Here is a 21,182-nt window from a genome sequence, read left to right as displayed (position 1 = left end):
CAGCATGGAAAGAAACCCTTTAATTGTGAGCACATCGATCTATTCCAATCTCATTTTCCAGCACTTAGGCAGTAGCTTTGTAGCTTTAAGAACTACTTAAAATGTCTTGAAACATTTTAAGTAGTTCTTAAAATGTCTCAAGAGTTCCCACCTCCACCAACCTTTCAGGCAGTAATTCAAATCCCCACTAGGCCTCATGCCCATTGTGTTGAAACTGTCTCTCCTGATTAATGATGCCCCAATGGTAAAACATTTCTCCCTAAATCCAGTGTAAGATTAAAATAAAAAGGATTAAAAAACATCCAGGGTTGCGCTGTTTATAGTACAATGCAACTGGTGTTACAAACAAGGCAGATGAACTGAGGGCACAAATATACACAGACAGCACGACGTTTTTACTATAACAAAAATTGGTTAAAGGAGGAAAAAACTGGCAGCTTATAACATGCAGAAATTTCAGGCAGGGTAGAGTGAGTGACAAAACAGGAAGGGATTAGCATTATTGGTTAAAAAAAATCAATTACAGTTGTGAAAACAGATGATATACTAAATGAGTTAACAAATGAGGTTTTATGGGTTGAACGTAGGAATAAAAAAGATGCAGTCACACAACTAGTAGTATACTACAGACCCCCAAATAGGAAAAGGGAGATAGAAGATCACATATGTAAGTAAATCTCTGCCTACAGAAATAAGAGGAGACTTTAACTATCCCAATATCAACTGGGTTTCAAACAAAGGGTGAAAAGTTCATCTCCCGTGTCTTGGAATTTTTTTTTAAACAATATTTGACAAGCCCAAAGACAGGAGATGCAATTCTGGATTTAGTTTTGGGAAATGAAGATGGGCAAGTGGGTGAAGTGATAGTGGACGACCAAATTGAGAATCGTGATACAATTTGGTTAGATTTAGTATAATTATGGAAAATAAGAGCTAAATCAGGAATAAAATGTTTTAGACTGGGTAAAGACAAATTTTACAAAACTGAAGTGATTTAGCAATCTTGTCCAGTTCACCCCAACCAAAGGATAAATTAATGGTAAACCTCTGGGAGGCACTAAAACATGAGAACCTTCGGACACAAAACTGTCATGTTCTCTCCAAAAATAAGAAGGTACTTCCAAATCTAGACTCTAATGGCTTCTAGAAAAATATACAGGGAAGATTAATAAAAAAGAAAGCTTGTGATAGTCACAAAAAAATCAACTTAAAAAGAAATAAAGGAAATCAAAGACAGGGCATGAAAAAAATATTAGCAAGCAAGATAAAGGAAAATCCAAAAGGTGTTTCACTAGTATGTAAAGAGCAAAAGTGTTTTCAAGGAAAGTGGGACCTATCAGAGATGAAGAAGGGAACTTGTATGGAAATGCAGTGGATATGGGAAGATTTCAAATGAATTTTTCATCTCCATATTCACAACGGGACGGGATGATATGATATAGTAAACAGAGAGGTGCAGTGTGAAATACTGGACAAAAATAATCAGGAAAGGAAGTGTTAGAGGAGTTGGAATTCTTGGAAGTGGATTGTTTCCTCAGATGCTGAAGGAGGTCAGGGAGGAAATAGCAGATGCTCTGAGGATTATTATCCAATTTTCACTAGATTTAGGCAAGGAGCCAGAGGATTGGAGGAACGCAAATATGGTTCTGTTGTTTAAAAAGGATACAAAGAAAATGTGAGTAAATTGTTAGAATCAATCACGGGAAATCAGATAAACTGTCACTTAGAAAAGCATGGACTAGTCAGGGATAGTCAGCATAGCTTTATTAAGGGAAGGTCATGCCTTATTACTGCAGGTTACAACGGGATCTTAAATCAGATGGGCTAATGGGCTGAGGAGTGATAGATGGAGTTTAATTTAGATGGAGTTTAATTTAGATAAATGTGAGGTGCTGCATTTTGGGAAAGCAAATCAGACCTGGACTTATACACTTAATGGTAAGGTCCCAGAGAATGTTGCTGAACAAAGAGACCTTGGAGTGCAGGTTCATAGCTTCTTGAAAGTAGTCACAGATAGATAGGATAGTGAAGAAGGCGTTTGGTATGCATTCCTTTATTGGTCAGTCCATTGAGTATACAAGTTGGGAAGTAGTGTTGCAGCTGTACACGACATTGATTAGGCCATTTTTGGAATATTGCAAACAATTCTGATCTTCCTAAAGGGAATATGTTGTGAAACTTGAAAGAGTTCAGAAAAGATTTACAAGGATGTTGCCAGAGTTGGAGGATTTGAGCTATAAGGAGAGGCTGAACAGGCTGGGGCTGTTTCCCTGGAGCGCCAGAGGCTGAGGGGTGACCTTATAGAGGTTTATACAATCATGATGGGCATGGATAGGATAAACAGACAAGTGTGGGGGAGTCTAAAACTGGAGGGCATAGGTTCAGGTGAGAGGGGAAAGATATAAAAGAGACCTAAAGGGCAACTTTTTCATGCAGAGGGTGGTACATGAATGGAATGAGCTGCCAGAGGAACTGCAGGAGGCTGGTACAATTACAACATTTAAAAGGCATCTGGATGAGTATATGAATAGGAAGGGTTTAGAGGGGTATGTGCCAAGTGCTGCAAATAGGACTAGATTAGGTTAGGATATCAGGTCGGCCATGAGTTGGACCGAAGGATCTGTTTCTAATGCTATGTATCTTTTAGATGAGATTACATTCCAGCGTGGAAACAGGCCCTTCGGCCCAACAAGTCCACACCGACCCGCTGAAGCGCAACCCACCCATAGCCCTACATTTACCCCTTACCTAACACTACGAGTAATTTCGCATGGCCAATTCACTTGATCTGCACATCTTTGGACTGTGGGAGGAAACCGGAGCACCCGGAGGAAACCTACGCAGACACGGGGAGAACATGCAAACTCCACACACTCAGTCGCCTGAGGCGGGAATTGAACACGGGTCTCAGGCGCTGTGAGGTAGCAGTGCTAACCACTGTGCCACCGTGCCGACGTATCTCTATGACTCTATAAATTTGAGGAAGTGACAAGGAGGATCAATGAGTGTAGTGCAGGGCATGTTGTCTACATGGATTTTAGTAAGGCATTTGACAAGGTCACACATGGCAGACCAGTCAAAAAAAGTAAAAGCCCATGGAATACAAGATAACGATCAAATTTGGACCAAAGTTGGCTTAGTAACAGGAAACAATGAGTCATGGTCGATGACTGCCCTTGTAAATGGAAAGCTGATTCAAATGATTTTCCACAGGGCTCGGTGTTGGAATCCCCATTGTTGTTTATATATTAACAATTTGGACTGAACATGTTGGACAGTTAGGAAATTTGTAGATGACAAGAATTAGCCATGTAGTGGGTAATGTAGAGAACAGGTGTAAGCTCCAAGATGATGGGTTGGTGGAGTGGGCAGGTGAGCGATAAGTGGAGCTCAGTTCTGATATGTGTAAGGTAATGCATCGAGGGAAGTCAAACAGTTAAAGGGAATTCACAATAAACAGGAATATACTGAGAGGGATAGATGAAGTGAGAGATCTCAGCATGCAAGTGCACAGCTCCCAAAGACAGCAGTAGGTATAGATAAGGTAATAAAGGCAGCAAATGGAATGCTTTCCTTCATTGGCAGAGGTACAGAATACAAAAATAGGGATACAATGATGAAACTGTACAAGACGGTGATGAGGCCACAGCTGCAATATTGTATGCAGTTCCGGTCACCACACTACAGAAAGGACGCAATTGCCTTGGAGAGAGGGCAGGGATTTACTAGAATGTTGCCTGGGCTGGAGAACAGTAGCTGCAAGGAGAGATTGGAGAGATGAATAGATTCCTTACAGTGTGGAAACAGGCCCTTCAGCCCAACAAGTCCACACCAACCCTCTGAAGAGCAACCCACTCATTCCCCTACATTTACCCACGACTAATCCACCTTAACAGTATGGGCAATTTAGCATGGCCAATTCACCTGACCTGCACATCTTTGGACTGTGGGAGGAAACCAGAGCACCCAGGAGGAAACCCAAGCAGACACGGGGAGAATGTGCAAACTCCACACAGACAGTTGCCCGAGCTGGGAATCGAATCGGGTCCCTGGCGCTGTGAGGCAGCAGTGCTAACCACTGAGCCACCGTACTCCCAAAGATTGGTGTTGTTTTCCTTGGAACAGAAAGGCTGAGGGGCAACATGATAGAGATATACAAAATTGCGAGGGGTAGAAATAGAGTAGACAGGAGAAACTTGTTTCACTTGGCAGAGAATTCAAAAGCCATAGTTTTGTAAGATCATGTCAACAAATTTGATTGAATTTTCAAAAAAGATAACTTGGTATGTAGATGGGGGTGGTGCAGAAATATTGATGAGATGGACTTCAGTAAGGTTTTTGATAAGTTATTGAAAGGCAGCCTGCTTAAAAAGCTATCAGCCTACGGGGATCCAAGGCAACTTCACAACTTGGATTCAAAATTTGCTTAACAGCAGGAAGCAAGGGTATTTTTTGTGACTGGAAGCCTGTGTCCACTGGCATAGCACAACACACCACCCTTTGCATGAAAAAGTTGCCCCGAGGTCCCTTTTATATCTTTCCCCTCTCACCCTAAACCTATGCCCTCTGGTTCTGGATTCCCCCAATTCAGGGATAAGATCTTGTCTAATTATCTTATCTGTGCCCTACATGATTTTATAAACCTCTATAAAGGTCACCCCTCAGCCTCTGAAGCTCCAGGGAAAAGAGCCCCAGTTTTGAGGTTGACTGCTTAAAAGGCATCCCTCGGAACTCAGACTTTATCGCAGTTACAATTTTAAAAAAACACAAAGATCTCAAGCCCTCAATTCCCTCACACGCTGCTTATGGGCCATCCAGCTCATACACCCTTCATAATCCTCTATCTCTCATGACTCCTAATAACTTTCATGCCATCCCATGGTCCATTTCTTTATAGTCCCACGTCAATTTAGCACCAAATCATGTCTCCATCAAGTCTTTACCCTTACTCTCTCCATACCAATTCACCTAGTGTCCACCATGTAAAGACCTTAGCAACCAGGCAGAAATCAAATACAGACCACTATAAAAACTCATTAATAAAAGCCAATTCAACACATTTGAATCTCATCAAGTACAGAATTCCAGACCCAGAACCTGAAGCATTGCCCTCCTCCCTCAAAATAGTCTTACAAATAAACTGTGCTCGTGCCATTCAGTGCTACCTGAGCTCAAACTCAATGGATAAGTCTTTATTGTTTTGAAAATGAATAAGTAAGTATCAGGACTGAATACATGCTTCAGTAAAAGATTCAACTTGTAACTGAGTGAGGTCACATTATCATTTTAACTTACTCCCCAAGTCTCCCAAAAATAGTTCTTGTTAAACAGTCATTTGAAAAAAAAAAGAACATTTGAATAGGTTTATGAAGTACTTGTTAATTTGCATTTAGCAGTGACTAAATTTGGTACATGCTAAAAAATAAAATCAAAGTTTAACCTTTTAAAGTTCATTTCTAAAATACACGATGCCTTAGATCTACTTTCAAATCAAAAAAAGTGTACTTGATTACCTAAGCCCTGTACTCATACCATGTGACTAAGACACGGGCGGCACGGTGGCACAGTGGTTAGCACTGCTGCCTCACAGCGCCAGAGACCCGGGTTTCAATTCCCACTCAGGCGACTGACTGTGTGGAGTTTGCACATTCTCCCCGTGTCTGCGTGGGTTTCCTCCGGGTGCTCCGGTTTCCTCCCACAGTCACAAAGATGTGCGGGTCAGGTGAATTGGCCATGCTAAATTAAAAGGGGTAAATGTAGGGGTATGGGTGGGTTGCACTTCGGAGGGTCGGTGTGGACTTGTTGGGCCAAAGGGCCTGTTTCCACACTGTAAGTAATCTAATCTAAAACTGTGGCTCAACATTCTGGTCTCAATTGGGGGAAGTGGGCACATGTGGAATCTCATGTCATAGGTCAGTCGTTGTGCCATTTTGCCTGCAGCATTCTGCTCCTCGGTCATTTTCCTCAAGGTAGGGTGGGTGGGTGGCATGGATGCCTTCCTGCAAACAATGGTAGCCAATAAAAAAAAACTTTAAAAGGCCCATTAAAGTCAGATTGTCAACATATGATAATGCAGCTGCTAAGGCAATTTTTTTTTTAAATCAGGCAGTAGGCACTTTTAAAAAAAAAATGGAGTGGCCTTCTCTCTTTCCTGAAAAGGACATGTGCTGCTTTTTTAATGCTGAAAGTAGTTTGCAGAGGTCACTGGAAAGTTTGCCCAACCTCTGGTCACTAATTTGCTAATTTCTGGAAAATCAGTGGGAGTTTCTGACCCCTGATAAAAATCAGCGGGAAACACAATTTGCCTCTGACCTCTAACATGTAAAGTAACTAATAATATGGTCTTGCCTCAAATATCAACTATTCTATCACTCTCCGATTATTTTATCTGTCGTAATTCGCAATGCAAAACGTGGGAGATTAATAATATTGAACAATTCTAGGACTATCACACATATGCAGAAGTTGTCCAGATGGGCGGGCTTGAGGCCAGAGCTGTTGAGTTTGAAAATGGAACCAATGAACTGCTTCTTGCTACCAAGGCAGATAGCTCACATGAGCAAACTCCTCAACCTTGCAAATCTGTCTCATCTGACCCAAGTTTCACTTCACTATGGTGGGCATAGGGTCCATCTGGGCCTGCTGTCCCCAGAAGAGCAGTATTAAGGTGAGCCAATTGAAAGGCGGCACGATGGCCCAGTGGTTAGCTAGCACTGCTGCCTCACAGCGCCAGGGACCCGGATTCGATTCCAGCCTTGGATGATTGTGTGGCGTTTGCACATTCTCCCAGTGTCTGCATGGGTTTCCTCCGGGTGTTCCAGTTTCCTCCCACAATCCAATGATGTGCAGGTATGGTGAACTGACCATGCTACATTGCCAGGAGTGTTCGGGGATTTGTAGGTTAGGTGCATTAGTCAGGAAAAATATAAGATGGTAGGGGAATAGGTGTGGGTGGGTTGCTTTCGGAGAATCGAAGTGGACTTGTTTCAGAGAACACCTCTGGGACACCCGCACCAACCAACCCAACCACCCCGTGGCTGAACCCTTTAACTCCCCCTCCCAAGGACATGCAGGTCCTTGGCCTCCTCCATCGCCAGACCATGGCAACACGATTCCTGAAGAAGGGCTTATGCCCGAAACGTCGATTCTCCTGCTCCTTTGATGCTGCCTGACCTGCTGCGCTTTTCCAGCAACACATTTTTCAGTTCTGATCTCCAGCATCTGCAGTCCTCACTATCTCCTTGTTGGGCTGAAGGGCCTGTTTCCACACTGTAGGGATTCTAAGGCCAGTCTTGCTAATCTGAGAATTCACTTCAGTAGTTTGCTTGTATTTTCAGCCCTCAGATCTCTCTTACCAACTCATGCTTTCCACCCCGTATGTCAACTCAAGATACTTCCATGCCTGTTCTCCAAGTACACACACAGCACAGAACTAATGAACCTCATAAACCAAAAGAGAAAATGCTGGAAAATCTCAGCAAGTCTGGCAGCATCTGTAAGGAGAGAAAAGATCTGACGTTTCGAGTTTAACTACCCTTTGTCAAAGCAGCTTTGACAAAGGGTCAGTTAGACTCGAAATGTCAGCTCTTTTCTCTCCTTACAGATGCTGCCAGACCTTCTGAGATTTTCCAGCATTTTCTCTTTTGGTTTCAGATTCCAGCATCTGCAGTAATTTGCTTTTAATGAGCCTCATACTTAGAATGGTACTTGTGGAAGGGCTTAGAAACATCCATTCATGATTTTATTTTTTTAAAAAGCTGTTGAAACAACCACACCTTTAAAGCTTCAATATTGAAGTTTTAAGAACTTAACTCCTCTTGAATTTTGTGCAACTCAAAATTGTTAATAGCTCATAAAAAAGTCATAACATCAAAAAGATATTCATCAAGCAAAATTTTCCCTTCTGCACCTGCGTCAACAAAATTGATTCTTGCAATGGAAGTCTGGACAAGTCTTAATGAATGTGATCTCTATCAAGGGCTTTGTATTTTCTGTAGACTTAAATCAGATAAAAGTCAAAAAGAGGGAGTTTTTAAGATTGCATCCCAGGCCATTTCTTTGTTTATATGCTGAATGTCTCTCCAACAAAAAAGGGATGTGGGTGATAACACTAAAGAACGTTTTGAAAATAATTACAACAAACCAAGTTGGGTTTCTTTTAAACAAAGGTAGGACAAAGCTTTTTTTTAAAAAAGTATTATTTTATCAGGGTGCTGCTATAAATCAAATTGCCTATTTTCTTGGAATGGAAGGATAACTAATTCAAATTAAATGGTTGAGAAAGAAAATGTCAGATCACATACAGCACAAATGAGAGATTTTCAAGTCGAAAATAAGTGATATAGGTTAAAAGGTATTCCAAATAGGATTCTGAGGAATTCCTTCAAGAGATGGACTTCCACAGTATATGTAATTTTTAAAAAGAAAACTCAAAAGGGATAGGGAAAGGAAATTCAAAAGAAATTATGGTCAAGCGTAAAAGCCTTGAGCATAAACTAAAGAGATATTAGGAATAATACAAAAGAAAATTCAGGAAAAATGGGAAGTCCCAAGAACATCTTGTACACCTCAATAACCTTATTGAATTCTTTGAAAAGGTGACGAAGGAGGTTGATGAGGGGAAAGTGGTAGATGTGGTATATATGGAACATCGAGGGCCAAAGGGCCTGTACTGCGCTGTATTCTTCTATAACATTTTTTATTAAATTCACAGTGGAATATGGAAGTCACTGGCTGATTGTTCTGGGATTCCTTGATGCCACCCTCCATCAAATATGGCCTTGTGGTTAAGGGCAGTCACTTTCACCTCACCTCTGGAAGTCAGCTCTTTTATCCAAGGCCGTAATGTGGGTAGAAGCTGAGTGGCCATGGGGGAGCCCAAACTGAGCTATAACCTGCTCATTGGCGCTAAGTGTTACCTGATAGCACGATAATTGGCCAAGTTGGATTTGTTCTGCCTTTTGTGTACAGAACATACTTGAACATTTTTCCACATTGTTGGGTAGATACCAGTGTTAGTGCTTTGTTGTTGGAACATCTTAGCTAGGGGCGCACCAAGCTCTAGAGCACAGGATTTCAGTATTATTACTGCAATTTGCAGTGTCTTGTGCTTGCCACCAATTTCTGATGTCATGTCAAGTGACCTGAATTGGCTGGAGACTGGAATCTGTGATGCTGAGGATCACTGTGGGAGGCTAAGATGGATCATGTACTCAGCATCCCACACTCAAGATTGTTGTAAATGCTCTAGCCTTATCCTTAGCATGATCTTCTGGGATCCCCATCATCGAGGATGGAGATATTTGTGAAGTTTCCTTCAATAAGGAGTTGTTGTTTAATCAGCCACCACCATTCATGTTTGGATGTGGCAAGACTGCATTGCTTATGTCTGATCCCTTGTTTGTCGAAAGAGACCTGGGAGTGCAGGTTCATAGTTCCTTGAATGTGGAGTCACAGGTGGATAGGATAGTGAAGAAGGTGGTTCCTTTATTGGTCAGAGCACTGAGTACAGGTGTTGGGAGGTCATGTTGCAGCTGTACAGGACGTTGCTTAGGCCACTTTTGGAATATTATATGCAATTCTGGTCTCCCTTCTATCGAAAGGATGAAAGAAAGGGTTCAGAACTTGAAAGGGTTCAGAAATGATTTGCAAGGATATTGCCAGGGTTGGAGGATTTCAGCTATAGGGAGAGTCTGAATAGGCTGGAGCTGTTTTCCCTGGAGCATCGGAGGCTGATCTTATCCAGGTTTGTAAAATCAAGAGGGGCATGAATAGGATAAATAGACAAGGCCTTTTCCCTGGGGTGGGTGGGGGGGGGGGGGAGTCCAGAACTAGAGGGTATAAGTTTAGGTTGAGAGGGGAAACATTTAAAAGGGACCTAAAGGGCAACTGGTGCGTGCATCGAATGAGCTGCCAGAGGCAGTGGTGGAGGCTGATACATTTACAATATTTAAAAGGCATCTGGATGGATATACAAATAGGAAGGGTTTAGGGGGATATGGGCAAAGTGGGGGCAAATGGGATTAGATTAAGTTTAAAAAATCACAACACCAGGTAATAGTCCAACAGGTTTAATTGGAAGCACACTAGCTTTCGGGGCATCATTCCTTCATCAGGTGGTAGTGGATGGCTCCACAACCACCTGATGAAGGAGCGTCGCTCTGAAAGCTAGTGTACTTCTAATTAAATCTGTTGGACTATAACCTGGTGTTGTGTGATTTTTAACTTTGTACACCCTAGTCCAACACCGGCATTAGATTAGGTTAGGATATCTGGTCGGCATGGACGAGTTGGACCAAAGGGTCTGTTTTTGTGTTGTACATCCTTATGACTCTATGAATTGTAGAACTCGGTCTGTCTCAGTTGCTGTATAGCATGGAAGTAGTCCTGTTTTGTAGATTCACGAGGTTGACACGCCATTTTTAGGTATGTTTAGTCCTGCTTGTGGTATGCCAGGATTGATCTCCTAGATTTGATAGTAATGTGGTTTGGAGTTGCTAGATTTGCTCAAAAGTCTATCTCAATAATAACAGTAATGGCACCACACCACACATGGAGGCTATTGTTGATGTGAAGTTAGGAGTTTGTTTCTGAGGAGTGTTCATAATTTGTTCAATAATTTGTCCTGTTATTGGGAAAGATACAGATGGTGATGGCATTGCCTTGGACAGAGTGTAGAAGGTGGCACTGTGGCCCAGTGGTTAGCATGTTTGCCTCACAGTGCCTGCGACCTGGGTTTGATTCAAGCCTCAGGAGACTGTGTGCAGTTTGCACATTATCCCTGCGTCTGCGTGGGTTTCCTCCGGGTGCTCTGGTTTCCTCCCACAGTCCAAAAGATGTATATATTAGGTGAATTGGCCATACTAAATTGCCCATAGTGTTCGGGATGTGTAGATTAGGTGCATCATTCAAGGGAAATGTAAGGTAATAGGGTAGGGAATGAGTCTGAGTGGGGTACTCTTTGGAGGGTCGCTGTGGACTTGTTAGACCAAATGGCCTGTTTCCACGCTGTAGGGATTCAATGATAATCCAATGAGTTTGACTGTCAGGCTGTTCCTTGAGTAATCTGAGACAGTTCTCACAATTTTTTTTCTTGAGCCCTCAGGTGTTGCAAGGTGGTCCTTGCAGGTCAAGTCTGCCATTGTCATTTCCAGTGGTATGTCGGGTTTCATTCCCATTTTGAGACTTTTTAAAACAATTGAATGGCCATTTGAGAGGGCAGTTAAGAGTTAAACACTTTGCTATGGTTCTAAGAGCTACATGTAGACTAGACCAGGTAATGGCAACAATTTTCCTTCCCTGAAGGCTAGTTGGCCCTTTACAACATGGTCATCATTAGAGTTGTAACTCCAGATTTTTATTTACTTCAAATTCCATTAAATTGTAGAAGTGGGAATTGAACAGGAGTCCCTAAAACATTACCTGGGTCTCTGGATTACTAGTTCAATGTCACTATGCCATCATCACTTCCGTATGAAAGATTCAAGATTCTGCAACTTTTATTGAAATCCTTGTCGACATTTATTCCTCAACCAACACTGCGTGAGAACAATTGCATGGCTGTTCATTTCCTTCTTGTAACAATGTTTATTTTTGCAAAATAGCTGCTGCATTTGCCTGTTTAACAACACTGTCTGTACTACAGAAATATTTCATTGACTTTTAACGTAAATTACTAGACAAATCCTAGATTTTTTTTCTTAGTACGATGATGCTCGCACTGAGAACTAGGAAAATATTTGTCTTAGTTCAGCTGAGACATTAAACTATGCAGAGGCTTCTCTGGTGAATGCAGAAGATTCCACATCATGATTTTGAAGAGCAGGGGACTTATCCCCATCAATATTTTTCACTCAACATCATATTATCAATTTACTACATATAGGAGCTGACTGTGCTTAAATTGGCTTCTTGTTTCCAAATTACTCCAATTATGAATGCTTCAAAGTTACTTCATTAGTTTAACATACTTTGAGACACTGGGAAAGGTACTAATAATGTTTGCTTTTCTTCCCTTCATCTCATCTTAACATTTTGATAAATGTCAAATCTAACTGAATTTCTGCTATAATTACATCTATAAACGGATGATTAAATTTTGGCATGAATAGTATGAATAACATAAGCTAGCCAAATTTTCACATCCTATTAATACTGTGCACATTTATTAATGCTGGTATATATTTTAGAACAGTCAACTAACAAATCACAAGCAGGAAACAATTTGAGTCACTGTCAGGACTCACTGTATATGGTCTGGATGGTGCTTCAGAAGTTGAGGTTCCATTTTGTATCATTTTACAGGAGTGTGAATACCTGGATACAATGAGATGGGCAGCATAGTGCTCAGCGGTTAGCACTGCTGCCTCACAGCGTCAGGGACTTTGGTTTGCTTTCAGCCTCAGGTGACTGTGTGTGTGGAAGTCTGCACACATTTCCTTTGGGTGCTCTGGGTTCCTCCCACATCCAAAGAGTGCAGGTTAGGTGGATTGGCCATGTTAAACTTCCCTTTAGAGTCCAGGGATGTGCAGGCTAGGCAGATTAACCATGGGAAAGGATTAGAGGTTTAGGATAAAGGGGTGGGTCTGATGCTCTTCAGGAGGGGCAGTGTGGACTTGATGGACCGAATGGCCTGTTTCCACACTGTAGGATTTTTATACAAGTGGATAAATTATTTTGTTGATTGTTTTGCTGTCTGGAGGCAATTGCTGTTTGTGATGTGACTTGCACTGTGCCAAACCTTTTATTGAAGTAATTATTACAGTGCCGAATCTTTATTATTGAGACAATGTACATGATCCTGTTGTTACTTGTTCAGTATGTAAATTACCCAGATATAATATTTCTCCACACCCTCATGGTGGTTTGTATGGCATAAGAATGCATGTGACAAGAATCTGAGTGCTAGAAATTTCAGCATAAAAGATGGTGATTTGCCCATCACTGGGCCAATTCTTCAAAAAGAACTGTTTTACTTAAACAACTAATAGCTATTTTTGCATAACTTTTAAATCATTTTTCTATTTCACATTAATTTATTCTTAATATATAATGTTAATTTTAATAATATTATTCTAAATAGATATCATGACATTTATTTCTAAGCCATTCGTGTTAATATTTTCCTGATTCCATATCCTTTCAGAACATCATAAACGTCTGGCTTCCTCACTTGTCTTATTGGTTATCTTGAAATTATATTTCCTTTTTGTTAATAGCTTACCAACCAGTGGAAACAATCATTTTCTGTTGGCCATCTCAAAAGTCTTCATTATTTTGCAAACCTTTATTGGATTCTTTCATTTTGCCAAGAAAGAACTCTCAATTCCATCAATTCATAAAAGTAGCCTAAGGTTATCCATAACTTCTGGCTTGTCATTTTCCCCTCTATCACAGATGTAAAATTTCTGCTTCGTGGGAATTGTTGCCATTACCAAAGATTTGATAAAGGTTTGATAAGATATGGCTTGCATCTTCTACTTTCTTCTTCCCACCTGCTTCAGACTTCTGAAATGTATACCATCCAGACCTTTGCCAATGATAGTTGCATTTTTTTCCCCAAATATGATGTCCTGTTGAACATGCATCGCCCAGAATGTTTTGTTCACCTTTGAGGTATTCAACAGCCCCATCTTCACCTCTTCCTGTCAAAACTGAATCAAAGTCTATATTTAGCAGCTTACCTGACACCTTTTGAAATGAGTAAAGATTTTGTAAATTTTACTTGATGTCAATTGTTGCAACCTAAGTAAACTGTACTTAAAACTGGAGTCAATGGGAATCAGAGAAACATTTGTTGGAGTCATACTAGCAAATAGTAAGATGGCTGTGCTTGTTGGAAGTCAGCCATCTCAGCTCCAGGATATCTCTGCAAGAGTTCCTAAGGCAGTGTCCTAGATCCAACCATCTTCAATTACTTCATCAATGACCTTCCTTCCATCATTAGGTCACAAATGGAGATGTTCGCTGATGACTGCACAATGTTCAAAACCATTCATGACTCCTTAGATACTGAAGCAGTTCATGTCAAACACAAGCCTTGGATTGAAAACATTTGCAATACACAAACCATGTCCAAGAAGAGACAATCTAATTACCATCCCTTGACATTCAATGACCTTACCAGCACAGAAATCCCCCATTATCAATATCATGGGGTTTGCTGTTGACCAGAAATTGAACTGGACCAGCTAAAACCGTGGCTATAAGAGTCGGTCAGAGGATAGGCATCTGCAGAAAGTATTTCACCTCCAACTCCACTATCTACAAGGCACGAGTCAGGTGTATGATGGAATACACCCTACTTGCAACTCCAACAATATTCTGACACCACTCAGGACAAACAGCCCACTTTATTGACACAACATCCACAAATATTTATTCTCATCACCACCAAGCTCAGTATCAGCTATTTCTCATCTACAAGATACACTGCAGAAATTCATTAAGGCTACTTAGACAGCACCTTCTAGATGGTAACGGTTGTAGGTTTAGAAGAATAAGCAAATACATGGGAACACCATAACGTGAAAGTTCCCCTCCAAGCTACTCAGCATCCTGACTTGGAAATATATCACTGTTAGTTCAATGTCACTGGGTAAGAATCCAAGGCAATAATGATATTGGGGTCTACTGACTCCGGCAGTTCAAAGAGGCAGCTCACAACCATCTTTAAAGGGATGGACAATAAGAGTGCTGGCTTAGCCAGAAATGTCCACATCCCATGAATGAAGAAAATAAATCCACCTGAAGTGGCAAAGGAGGCTCCACTTCAATGAATTAAAGATAGCCATCCAAGAAGAAAAACAGATAGCCCCTCCAAAACGGAAAAAAAAAGACAGGCACCTCTCAGTACTGCATTGATGTGTCAAACCGTATATGATCAAGAGTGCAATCAGACTTGGCTTCTGACTCTTCAGCAAGAGCATTAGCGACTGAACCAACTGAACTACCGCTTAACATTGAACACACTGACCATAAACATGAAGATACCAAGACAAGTTGTCACAATCAATTCCCATTTCAATGATGAGTCAGCTAATTATAAAAAAAAGGTGCAGCAAGTGACATCATTAATAGCTAGGATCTCATAACTTCATCACTATCCAGTCATTCTGACTGGAAGACCTTGGATTTGGCATCAGCTGAACCAGTATGGCTCTATAGTATCCCAAAACCAAATATATCATTCACAATTACTACTCAGACTTGCATATGAAGAATGACTGTACAGGGGAAGATAGCAGATGACCCAACCCCAACTGAGACAAAATAAGGACTAGAAAATTCGAACACAATGAGAAATAAGAAAAAGGATTGAAAATTTTGGATTCTGAATTTGCCACACTTCCTGACTAATGGAACATGGGTGTGATATCAATGGCAGCAATATTCACAACTCCTCATCAGGAACAGCAAGATTCTGAAAATTTCACTACTCTTATGTGTTAAAGGTAGGCTTTGGGGAGAAAAGCCAAAAGGAGGTAATTCTGTAGAATCACTAGTGTGATCACCCATAAATCATCATTTAACAGGGGTATGACTGATCACTAATGTGGTTAGTTAAAAGCTAGATTCAGCCCAGTTACTAATTTAGTACCTATCGCAAAATGTTTCTTCCAATAGAATCTTAATTCCTGTTCCAGATTGGGTTAGAAATCAAGATCAAAATAAGTTTCCTCATCTTCACTTCAATCCATTCTAGTGGCATGCCATGTTCATAATCTGAACATCCTTATCATCTGTCAAACCAATTGAAACCCAGCCTTCACAGTCTTAAATAACATTGCACACAGTGGATTCAATACACTTGAACATTTCTACGCCAGTTTGACAATATGCTGAATTTTGCTCCATGCAAAAATCTATCCAAATTTATCAGTTCTCTTCCATCAATATAGAGAAGACATTACTTTAAGGAATTATATTTATACTTTTCCCTGAACCGAATAAGGAAGACTTTTGGTGGACATCCCCTTGGGGGTGACAGCACTGTACTTTTTGTGCAACTATTCTTTGTTTTCATTTGGATTCAATAGCCTATTGGTTAAACTTTGAGAGTCAATAACCAGCACTTTTTTGTAGTAATCCAGCAGTATAATATCATAAAGCACAGAAGATAACCATTTGGTTCATCACAACGGTGCTCCAAAAGACGCTACACAAATTAGTCATACATCTCGGCTCTTTCACAAAGTTAAGCAAATCTTTCATTCAAGTATTTATCCACTCCTTTTGAAAGCAACTACTGTCTCTGGTGCCACAATCTGTTTTTCAGAGAGCGCATTTGAACTCATTAAATCGCCACACTAAAAGTTTCTCACCTTCCCTTCTATACTGCAGCAGTTCAAAAAGACAACTCATCACAACCTTCAAGGGGAGTTCGGGATGGACAATAAATGTTGGCCAGCCAGCTAGTGACACCCACATTCCCCAAATGAGTGAAAATCAAAAGTTAGAAGTAACTACACTTCATAAGTTTTTCATTGACTAGAAAGTGCTTTTGGACATCATGAAATTATGAGAAGTGCTATATAAAAGCAAGTCTCTTTCTGGTTCATTTGTTAATTATCTTATGCAAGGTGATCAAAAATAGCAATAACTCACACTTTTGCCTTTTCTCTTTCTGATGGCAGGATATTTCTCAGACTTGGAAAAGGAAGAAACTGCCTGACGGGCAAGATCATGGAACTACTGGAGTTTATAGTAATAGAATAGTCTGGTAAAAGGGGCAGAAGAGTCAAGTCATTTTCTCATTAGATTGACCTCTTCTCATTATGGCAACAAAACCAGATGCAGGACAGTTATTTGTCAGCCACAGTATTATAAAGGAACAGTTAGTGCTCTTCTTTGACATAGTTTGAATCTCATAAGCACCAAGAATCTCTACCTGTGCCTTCTAATTTCAGACAGCGTTGCCACTACCCAAAAAGTTACCCATTTTAAAACTGAAATCAGGCCATGTTCGCAATGATAGGATACTGTTTTCCTAAGTCCCACTATCCACCATCTTGCCTCTTTTTGCGACCTTCTGTCAAGACCTGGTCATAGCCTGTCACCAGCAAGTCTCCCTATTCTGTCAGCAAAGAGACACAGTGCACATCTCTGGTTTACCATCATAAGGGTCACATTTTCAAGTTGGAGCCAAATTATAGCAGCACAAGGTAAGCTGTCAAGGGATGGAGCAGAAGACTATTCTTTCCTCACAGGGTGCATGATAACTCCACATCAAATTGACAGCAGTCAAAGCAGAACCAAACAGCCACCAAAGGCTACACAGCAATATACATTATGTGCTGGAACTCAGGTCCCAATTAGTCTTGAAACCAATCCAGTTGTTTAAAATCATGTTTGCATATAACACTAACCCCAAAAAAGTACTAGCAGCAACAGATGTTGCCACTAAATTACTTTATTGACCTTACTGAAATATTAGTGGAAAGCATTTAAACCCACTGCTACAAGGAACATATAATTCATCACAGGGAAGAGTAGAAGCACAAATCCAGGGGCAAGAAAGTGACAATATTTGGAGTGTTTGATCTACTATTTTGATTGGAAGTAGAAGCACCAATGGGTTACCCCCAGCCACAAAATACTTGGGCTTTGAAACCAGTAAGGAACATGGTTAGGTTTGATAAGATAAAAGCATCATTTTCATTTCCAGACTAAACAGATGATAAAACAAAAAGAGTGGTATTTGAAAAATCACTTTAGCTTTGCCAAAACACTTCGTGTTCCAAAAGTGGTTACGTGACAAGGTTGTTTTAAATGTTATCAAAAGAACTCCTGGTTTTATGCACGTATGACTGCTGTAAATAGGAGTTACTTATTGAGTAAGGCATTTCTAAATAATTGTTGTTACTTTCTATAAATTCTATGCCTAAGTTATGCCACAATCAAAGGATAAACATTAAATAAAAATACCCAGCTCCATACCAACCAAATAGAGTTCTATAGCAACCTTACACCTTTTTTTTCTGCGGGAAAGTAAAACTAAAACGGGTCAAACATTTGTTTTCACATTTCATACCTTGGGAGGTGAAATTTCCAGCCCTGAAGGAAAGAAGGTGAGATCAGTAGAAGTTGTTTATCTGCTGAAGTTATTGGACAGCCTGATACGAAAGCCCCCCCACGCCTGGGAAAACACACACGCCGAGGCAGGCAGGCACACGATGCAACTTTTCAGCTGCTGCAGCTTTCTAAGTAGCTCGGCTGATTCGATAGGCTTCACACACAACCAAGGCGCACGTCCTAGCCAGAGACAGCCTCACACCAGAAACAGACACTTCAGTTTTTGGGAGCTTTGCTTTCACGGTGAGCTGGCCTGACTGGTTTCGTGAATGACTGATTTGAAAACACAACAGCTTTCTTTTTTTACAGCAAGTTACCTCAGCAGACACCCACGTCATAAGCTGTCTCCACCCATGATTAAACAGGAAACTGAGCACAGAACTTCCTCCTTTCTCTGTGAGCAGTTTAAATATTGATAAAGAAGACTTCAGTTTTGTGAAGAACTACTCGATGCGGGAGCTAATCCATAGATTCCAGTCAACAATTCTTCTTTGGGACGATCAACATCCTGAGAAAAGGTTAATGGTATTTAAAGAAAAATATATATCAAAGACACAGTGGCTCAGTGGTTAGCGTTGCTGCTACCTCTCAGCGCCAGGTACCTGGGTTCGATTCCAGTATCGGGTGACTGTCTGTGTGGAGCTTGCCCATTACCCCCGTGTCTGCGTGAGTTTCCTCCCACAGTCCAAAGATGTGTAGGTCAGGTGAATTGGCCATGCTAAATTGCCCAGAATGTTAGGTGGATGAGTCAGGGGAATGGGTCTGAGTGGATTACTCCCTTGAGGGTTGATGTAGACTTTTTGGGCTGAAGGGCCTATTTCCACACTTATAGTCATAGAGATGTACGGCACGGAAATAGACCCTTTGGTCCAATTCATCCATGCTGACCAGATTTACCAATCTAGCCCCACCTGCCAGCACCCAATCCAAACCCTTCCTATGCATATATCCATTCAGATGTCTTTTAAATGTTGCAATTGTACTAGCCTCCACCACTTCCGCTGACAGCTCATTCCATACAAGTACCACCCTCTGCGTGAAAATGTTGCCCCTTAGGTTGCTTTTATATCTTTCCCCTCTACCCTAAACCTATGCCCTCTAGTTCTGGACTTCCCCATCCCAGGGAAAATACTTTGTCTATTTATCCTATCCAAGCCACTCATGATTTTATAAACCTCTATAAGGTCACCCCTCAGCTTCCGACGCTCTAGGGAAAACAGTCTAGATTAGAGTGGTGCTGGAAAAGACAGCAGGTCAGGCAGCATCCAAGGAGCAGGAAAATTGACGTTTCGGGCAAAAGCCCTTCATCAGGAATATTCCTGATGAAGGGCTTTTGCCTGAAACATCGATTTTCCTACTCCTTGGATGCTGCCTGACCTGCTGTGCTTTTCCAGCACCACTCTAATCTAGATTCTGGTTTCCAGCATCTGCAGTCCTTGTTTTTATCTAGGGAAAACAGCCATAGCCTATTCAACCTCTCTCTATAGCTCAAATCCTCCAACCCTGGCAACATCCTTGTAAATCTTCTCTGAATCTTTTCAAGTTTCACAACATCTTTCCAATAGGAAGGAGACCAGAATTGCACGCAATATTCCAACAGTGGCCTAACCAATGTTCTGTACAGCCACAACATGACCTCCCAACTCCTGTAGTCAATACACTGACCAATAAAGGAAAGCATACCAAATGCCTTCTTCACCATCCTATCCACCTACGACTCCACTTTCAAGGAGCCATAAACCTGCACTCCAAGGTCTTTTTTTTCAGCAACACTCCCTAGGACCTTACCATTAAGTGTATAAGTCCTGCTAAGATTTGGTTTCCCAAAATGCAGCACCTCACATTTATCTAAATTAAACTCCATCTGCCACTTCTCAGCCCATTGGCCCATCTGATCAAGATCCCGTTGTAACCTGAGGTCACCCTCTTCGCTGTCCACTACACCTCCAATTTTGATGTCATCTGCAAACTTACTAGATATACCTGTTATGCTCACATCCAAATCATTTATATAAATTGGGATTCTAATTCACAAACAAACATTGGGCTGAATGTTCACAGTTGGCTAAGTATCATTTTTGGGGAATTTCATGAAGTATGGCCCATAGTGATTTTTAAATACAATCTTCCACTGTTCACCTAATTAATCAAGTATCCAAGCTCCATCGTACCCTTCTAGTTCAATTTTGTAGATGCAGAGGTGAAGTCCACATCACTGCCACTATACCACTGGAACCATGTTTGCTCTCTCCTCTGCCTCACCCAGCTGTAACACTGCAAATTGAGAAGTGGCCTTCACACTCTATTGTTAGCACTGAGGAAGTGGCTGAGAAAGGCAAACTGGCAACCCACTTCAACTGCCCCTCACACTCCCCGAGGACTTAAATATTCTGGGCCTCCTCCGCTGCCAAATCCAAACCACCCAACAACTGGAGGAAGAACACCTCCTCTTCTGCCTTAGGATCCTACAACCAGATGGCATCAACATCGACTTCACCAGTTTCACCGCCCACATCTCATCCCAGAACCTGAAACTTGGCAATGCCCTCTTGACCTGACCTATTTGTCCATCTTACTTCCCCCCTCTATCCACTCCACCCTCCCCAACAACCTATCACAAACAACTCCTACCTGCATCCACCCATCACCATCCCACCTATCTTGCCCCCCAGCCCCATCCACGTATTTATCTCTCAGTCCCCTTCCCCCTCAGCTACTGCCTGAAATGTCAACTCTCCAGCTCCCCAGATGCTGCCTGCCCTGCTGTGCTTCTTCCAATGCCACACTTTACGATCCCACTTCATCAACGAGAAAATCTTCAAGCTAGCTATAGAGGATGTAGACTGCTCATGTGAGCTTGTTGAGACTTCAATATTGAGGCAATCAAGGAAGCTTTATTGTGCTGAGGCTGCACTGCTGTCCCATTAATCACTGTTGTGAATGTGTTCTTAACATGCTGAAACTTATACCACTATTGTGAAACCAATGGCCCCTCTTCTCTAATGCAGGCATCAAAAGCACTCTTACCCACCCCAATCAACCCCAAAGAGGCCAGACCCTCACCCATCCAGAATACTCCAGCTGAAATCTCATCAGTGCCTCATATAAGT

At 41.4% G+C, this 21,182-nt stretch overlaps 1 protein-coding gene across 1 annotated transcript in view; it reads right to left on the bottom strand.

The window, feature by feature from the left end:
- Positions 1-18,365, bottom strand: part of LOC122564373 (E3 ubiquitin-protein ligase RNF144B-like) — an 83,142-nt gene extending 64,777 nt beyond the window's left edge. The window contains exon 1 of the mRNA XM_043719154.1: positions 18,032-18,365. The gene's annotated coding sequence lies outside the window, so the exon portion shown is untranslated. The remainder of the gene's footprint in view (positions 1-18,031) is intronic.
- Between the last annotated feature and the right edge of the window lie 2,817 nt (positions 18,366-21,182).

Source organism: Chiloscyllium plagiosum, chromosome 29 (genome assembly GCF_004010195.1).
Source record: "Chiloscyllium plagiosum isolate BGI_BamShark_2017 chromosome 29, ASM401019v2, whole genome shotgun sequence".
In the NCBI taxonomy this organism is placed as follows: Eukaryota; Metazoa; Chordata; class Chondrichthyes; order Orectolobiformes; family Hemiscylliidae; genus Chiloscyllium; species Chiloscyllium plagiosum.
This window is presented reverse-complemented; position numbering and strand designations above follow the sequence as displayed.